We start from the raw sequence: 7,893 nt of genomic DNA on the forward strand, positions 1-7,893 counted from the left end.
CTATTCAGTCCACTTCAGTCTATTATGTTCACTTTGCTCTTATTTAGTCCTATTTGGTTAATTTGGTCCAATTCTGTCCACTTCAGTTCAATTCATTCCACTTTAGTCCTATTCAGCCCACTTTGGTTATACTAGGTCTACTTTAGTTCTATTCACTCCATTCTGTCCACTTTAGACTTTTTCAGTCCACTTCTGTCCTATTAGGTCTACTTTGGTCCTATTCGGTCCATATGTTTCTATTTGGTCCTATTCAGTTCACTTTGGTTCATACAATTCTATTTGGTCCACTTTGGTCTTATTTGGTCCACTTTGGTCTATTAAATCCATTTTGGTCCACTTTGTTACATTCATTCGGTTTTTGCACTTACATAATGGGAAAAGATAGATTTGGGTTGAGCGCATTTATTTTAAATCCAAATTTATTCAAAAAAAAATATTGATCTAAACTCGTAATATCTAAAATCTTTAGTATAGCATTTCTTGTTCCTATACTCTTATTGAACCATATTAACGTAGTATTTCAATCCCCCACTAAATTTAAGTAAAAGTCTTTCTGAATATGAAGGCTAATAGGCTATGAACATATAAATGTAATCTTTAGGTAATTACTCATTTGTTTAACATCATTACTTTTAAATGAATTGCACGAGATTGATTATACTTCAAGACAAAATAAATAAATAAATTTTTATTTAACTATCCGGTCAAGCACATGGTAGTGACTAGTTTTATATAAGCACATTTTCGTAAAATTTATTGCGGACCCAAGAAGGGCCCAATTTACAGGAGCTTCATTTATATTGATTTGGAATTACGAAAACTGACTAAGGCAAAATTTGAAAAATAAGACCCAAAAAAAAAAAATGGAGAAATCAAATATGTAAACTAAATTTTTTTTAATACTATAACTAAAAATAAATAATAAAATAGACTATAAAAATAAAGAACAAAAACCATTGTAAATTTTATGACAAATGCAAATATGAAGTTGAATCTTCTAAAAACTTTTGGTAGTGCAAATTTAATCAGTGTAGTAGAGTTTCATTCAAAGAAATATAATAATAATTTTAAAATTTTAAAGTGCCTCATATAACATAAGGAGCGTGAATGAAAAAACTTTTTTATATGGTATATACTATAACTTGGACATCCTTATCAAGAAAATAAATAATATAATTTGGACATTAGCTTATATAAAACTAGTCACTACCATGTGCTTGATCGGATTGTTAAATAAAAATTTATTTATTTGTTTTGTCTTGAAGTATAATCAAGTATAATCAATCTCGTGTAATTCATTTAAAAATAATAACGTTAAAACAAATGAGTAACTACCTAAAGATTACATTTATATGTTCATAGTAACTACCCAAGATAGGTCCAAGCCTATCTAATGGACGATTCCTACTTCCTGTAATATGTACCTTCAACCAAACCCAAGCCCAAGAGTATAGTTACCTTCTTCTTCTTCTTCTTCTTCTTCTTCTTCTTATTCTTTTATTATTTATTTTTTAGGTTACATAATGAATTCACAATATCTTCACTATATTTAATGTTCATTGTTTTACCCAAAAAAAAAAAAAAAATCCTAAAATTAAATTCCTCAAAGGCCCAACTCATAACCTTAAATCCACAGATCTCATCTCTTGGACCTTCACCTACTGTTGGTTGGACCCAATTGAACATGGATGGGATTTTACTCTCAAGTGAGACAAGGGCAATCGCTCAATAGTCCCTTAGAAGAAAAAAAAAAAAAAAAAATACCCACATAGTCCACTGATCATAGTGGAAAAGAACATGGCCTGCCTTCCAGAATTATGCCTTTTCTGTGTATCTGCACCAACAGATTGGCTTGTTCATGAAGGAAAAAAAAAAAAAAAAAAGCTTGTCTTTGAATTTTATAGTGTCACTTGTTGATTTCATTATATTTGTACAGATTATATAATTGGTGACAAAAGGTTTTTTTTTTTTTTTTTTGGGGGGGGTGGGTGGGGGGGGGGGATTATTAAATTGTGTCAATATAGTTCAATAACTATTAATTCAGTCAATTTATAGTTGACAGATGAAAAAATGTAATCATTCTTCAATAGTCACGTTTTTAGAAATATAATCATAAAAATTTGCATAAGAAGTTTTAGAAAATGATTGGGTTGGTAGACAAAATAAAAATACATCTCCTCCTTTTTTTTCTTTCTTTATTTATTTTTGGGTTAAACAACAAAATAAGTATTATTGAAACTGGGGCCACTACAAGCAAAGTGTACATAATACATCCCACCTATCAAAAGGGACAAAGTAAGAAAGAATATTGGCCCAATAGATTAATTGTGTGCTTCTTCTGAATAGCCCACAAAATCTAATCCAAACAACCAATATGTTTAATTGTCGTTTTTTGTTTTTAGCATTTACTTCTTTTGTTTTTCCATACAGTTCAATATATGTACGTTCTAAATCAGTCTATACTGTTTGAAATATTTCATTACTAAATCTAGAGCAATATATTCTGAGTAATTATTAGGTATTTTACAGAATATATATGTAATACAAATTTCTTTAAATGCCATCTCTTATGAAATGATATTGATTCCTTTTAAGGAAATAATTATGATATTTGTTCTAATTGCTCAAAAATCTACTTCAAAAACTCAAAGCTCATTATTTTTTTTTTTTTTGTTAATAATTTAATAATTGGAGGTAGGACTTGTGGGAGAATTTGAACTACAAATGTCTCTATTGAAAACATCAAGATGCACCAACCAATTGAGTTATAATATTCTTGACAAGCTTATTGCTTTATTGGTAGACTATTGAAATCTACCAACTTAAATAAAGATTTGAATTATACTCAAATTCTATACTTTCTCGACGCAATATAAGCATATATTATATACACAAACAAATTTGTCTGAAGGGATAAAGTTTCATTTAGGGGTGGAAGGATTCATGTAATGTAAAAACATGACAAAGGGGGCTCACACTGATGGAAGAAAACCTTCATGTTGGGATCCTAAGGGGGATGTATCCCATGGGGAGGTTTGCACATGGGGTTTCTAATAGCTTGCTTGACTCTTCTTGTTTTGTTTTTTCCCCTTTCTTTTTAAGACAGGTCATTAACATTTTCAAACTTCGTTTTAAATCTTCTAGATTGAATTAGATTAGTTATGTTGGATGGCCCCTCACAAACAGAGGGGAAAGGGGATGCTTGGCTTCCCTTCATATAAATATATGGATTAAGGTCTTTTAGAGAGTTTTAGGGTAACTCTTGTATTCTACAGTAAATGTCTAAGTCACATCTATCTATTTTGAAATGACTAGATTGGGTATTTGGATTTTGCTTCGTAATATTAATATCTATACGTTTTTAGACCCCTTAACACAAGTTGTTTAACCTAATATTAAGCTAAGTTGATTAACAAGTTTGTTAATAAGATCTAGGTTAAACCAACATGTGTAAAATAGATATAATGCGGAAAAATAAAGAACACAAAGATATGATAACAGAAAAACCTAACCGGTGAAAAACTTAAGAAAGATTTAACCTAACTATCCTCAAGGTAAAAACAGATCAACTATGAAAGAATTGAAATTTTTATAATAAGACTTAGACCACTAAAATCCTATTATTACCTCGAGTAGAAAACTTACTACCACGACCACGTGACAGCTCCGAGTCCACGGACTACTTCTTTCTTTGATTTGCAGCAACCACAAGTTCTCTTACTTGTGACTTTGAGACTCCACTTAAAGGTTTTAGATCTTCTTTATAGTTCTTTATGCAGCAACTGAAAAGATCATCAAGTTCTTGACGCGAATCTTGATCTTGATAATTTTATGTGTGTGGATAAAGGTAAACACCTCTCAGATCTCACAGAAAATTCAACACACAACACAACAAAGACTTTAGAGAGCTTTTGGGTACAAAACCCTAGATCTACAAAAGAGGCACACTCTTCTCTCTTTGAAAAGCCCTATAAAAACGCACTTAGAGTTTCCTTTATCTACTAGGAATAAAACACTTAACCCTACACATGTGTTGGGCTTGGGCTAGTTTGAAAATTCTGCAAAAAATTCCTAATCCATGATTCTCGATCGATCGAGTCTATTCTTCGATCAATCGAGCCTTGCAGATATAGAATAGTAATTTCCTGTAATTACTCGATTCCAAACTTACATTAAACCAAAATTTGAGCAAGTCTAAACCTAGACTCCTTGTTTTTGAAAGTTCAATTAGTGTGTAAAATATCAATGAATGTTTAAATCCCCAATTTCAAAATTACCAATACAAGCTTATATACAAACAATATATGTGTGGAATGATGAATATAAGCTAAACCCAAATTGGTAAAACACTCTAAACCATAATTAATCACAAACATAGCAACAATTAAAAGGAAAAGAGTAAGGGAAGAGAGATGCAAACACAAAGATAACACCGGCACATGTTATCGAAGAGGAAACCGAAGAACTCAGCGAAAAACCTCTCCGCCGCACTCCAAGCGATGAAACATCCACTAAAGAATAAAGTTGGAGTACATGAATAACAAAATACCCTCCAAGCCTAGTCGACCCAATGTAGTTGAGCTCTCTAAGCTCCTACAACCAATTGGTTAAGCCTAACCATATCTTCTCTAACTTTCCGAATCCCGCATTAAGCCCATTGCATCAACCAAACGAATTAGTCCTCTTTGAACTGCTTCCCAAGCACCAAAATACCTTCTCACTGATATGGGTATAGTGAGATAAGGATTTGGCTAATGAACCTCTTAAGGGAGAGGATGAGAATGGAGGAATTTGGAGAATCAAAAGGCAAAGATTGTGGATGAGTCAATCTTGGTTTTCTTTAGGGTTTCTCTCTCAAAATTGTCTCTAGAAGCTCTTTACATTTTATGGGTATAAGGTTATTGTAGGGTCACATTTTGCAGCCCAAGCCCAAGGTGTATGGGATCTTGGACCTGTGAGCCCGGTATAATAAATTTCTAGACAATGGGTCGAAGAGCTAGGCCTTAGTGCACGGGTAACAGTTAATATGGTGTTCATGACAATCAAGTAAAGATGAACTAAATTTATCAAAGAAGGTTGGTCATCGGCACGATCTGAGGAGCTTTTCTGGTACGTGGTGAGTGGTCGGGGTTTCAGAGTCCCCCACATTGCCTCCCTTCACCCCCCTTTTATATTAGTTTCCTTCCTCTGATTTAGATTCATAGTTCTGATACTTGTCCCATCAGCCTCTCCCAAAACTGTTGGGAGTGGTTGTAAAGGCAGAAAAGCATGGCTCTGTCAGGTACAGAGCATTGAATGTAATAATGGCAATTTTCCCTTAGATATTTCCATTCGTTCCATTGTCCTTTTCTGCCTTAGTACTTTTCTTATTCCATGGAATGACCCGGAGTGCCACTCTCAGTTATAGGCTGTTCCCTTTGTCCTCGGCCATACCTGGCCGAGGAGGGGTTCTTCCCATGGCCGAGGAAGGGTTCTTCCTTGGACTGGGCCCTTGGCCTAACGTGTATATTGGTGTGGGCTCCCTGGTATGTTACCCCCACAATAGCCCCTCGAGATTCTTCTTTTCTTCCCCATGGGAGGAAAAAGGATCTCGATGTGATGATAGTTCTTTCACGCCCATTTTACACTATGTCTGATTGTAAGATATTCTTTTAGTTTATTCAAGTCGCGTTCCTGCCGTTTTGGTACATGAGGCACGCTTTCATTAAGGTCTTTTACAAGGTAACGCAAATCTAACGGTTGAAGACTGCTTTGGAAATTGAGCGAGATTTATCTCGCTTGTAATTCTTTCTTTGAGATTCAGGCGAATTAATTGCCACTGGGTTTGCCTTCTATATAGAACACAAGGGGGGTCGTTCTTCTACATTTACAGATCCTTGAGTTCTGCGGGAGTTTCAGGCTCTTAACTCTTCAAATGTTCCCAAGGGCCCCACCAGGGTGTTGATTGAGGTCTGGGGAATGAAGTGGCCAAGGATAAAGATGAGGGTGAGGGAACCAAGCCCTCTTCAGAAGCTGAGGACGTTGCCAAGATTCAGGATGACACAGTTAGGGCAAGGGAAGCAGAGGCCAAAGACATTTCTTCCTTTCAACAAGCAAGAAAGAAATCTCTCTTCCTGTAGCCAAAACCCAAAGTAGGTGTAGACCGCATCAGATTTTTGGTGCGACAAAATTTGGATTTCACCCAGCGCCGTGTGTCACGTGTGCGCAGACGTGGAGACGAACTAAATTTGATCAAGCAAACCAACAAGAACGTGGGTAGGCAGGTGTTCTGTCTTTCAGCCTTGATATCAGAACATCTCGTAGTTAGGAGAAGAGGGGTCTATCAAGCGCTCCCGCTTCTTCTTCTTTCTCATCGCCGGTACCATCCATACTCCGCTTCTTCCTCTTTTTCATCGTTGGTACCATCCATGCTGGTTCGATTGCTGCTAGAACATGATTATGGATTTACTGTTCCTATAGATTGCTTTTTATAATTAGCTTTTGAAACAGGCTTACCTAAGCCCTTTTGTATATGATGTACTTTCCCTCTATTTAATAAAAAGATAACTGCATTTTATTTTACGAACCTTTCCTTTTCTGCAGTAATTATTTCGTGAATGGGTGTGTTGGTATTTTTCTCTCAAGTAGTACTTAGAATTGGTGTTGTTGATGGTAATGAAAAGTTGTCACCCTGAGTTTATCAAAACTGACGGGCACCCGATCGCTAACTTTAAATAAGTTAACTATGTAGGACTAATCAGGAAAATAACCATGTGCTTTATACTGTGAACAGCGCAACTATCAAAGAACATGTAATTTAAAGTAAGCGGTCCGAGGGGACCACCGGGTACAAAGGTTCTTTTCAACATTTACGATGATGTTATAGCGTTAACTTCCCTTGAGCGTCTGGTCCGTGGACTTAGGCATGCGCTAAGTTCTGTTTAAGCACTTTAAAAGTTGTCACAGAATGTTAGCCTTCCCACATCATTTGGTCTGAGGACTGAGGCATGATTGAGTTCAGCTTAATCATTTAGAAAGTTGTCAGTGCATGTTAATTTCCCCAAAACAGGAGGTCCTCGGACCCGGTATAGCTAAGGTTCTGTTTAATCGCTTCAGAAGATTTCAGTGCGTGTTAATTTCCCCAAAGCAGGAGGTCCGAGGACCCGACATAGTTAAGGTTCAGTTTAACCGTTTTAGAAGATTTCAGTGCGTGTTAATTCCCGAAGTAGGAGGTCCGAGGACCCGACACAGCTAAGGTTCTGTTTAACCACTTCAGAAGATTTTAGTGCGTGTCAATTTCCCCAAAGCAGGAGGTCCGAGGACACTCGACATAGCTAAGGTTTTGTTTAACCGTTTCAGAAGATTTCAGTGCGTGTTAATTTCCCCAAAGCAGGAGGTCCGAGGACCTGACATAACTAAGGTTCTGTTTAACCGCTTCAGAAGATTTCAGTGCGTGTTAATTTTCCGAAGCAGGAGGTCCGAGGACCCGACAAAGCTAAGGTTCGGTTTAACCGCTTCAGAAGATTTCAGTGCGTGTTAATTTCTCAAAGCAGGAGGTCTGAGGACCCGACACAGCTAAGGTTCTGTTTAACCGCTTCAGAAGATTTCAATGCGTGTCAATTTCCCAAAGCAGGAGGTCTGAGGACCCAACATAGCTAAGGTTTAGAAGATTTCAGTGCGTGTCAATTTCCCCAAAACAGGAGGTCCGAGGACCCGACATAGCTAAGGATCTGTTTAATCGCTTCAAAAGATTTTAATGTGTGCTAATTTCCCCAAAGCAGGAGGTCCGAGGACTCAACATAGCCAAGATTCTGTTTAACTTCTTCAGAAGATTTCAGTGCGTGTTAATTTCCCCAAAACAGAAGGTCCGAGGACCCAACATAGCTAAGGTTCTGTTTAACCACTTTAGAAGAT

The sequence above is a fragment of the Quercus lobata genome, chromosome 6, assembly GCF_001633185.2.
Source record: "Quercus lobata isolate SW786 chromosome 6, ValleyOak3.0 Primary Assembly, whole genome shotgun sequence".
In the NCBI taxonomy this organism is placed as follows: Eukaryota; Viridiplantae; Streptophyta; class Magnoliopsida; order Fagales; family Fagaceae; genus Quercus; species Quercus lobata.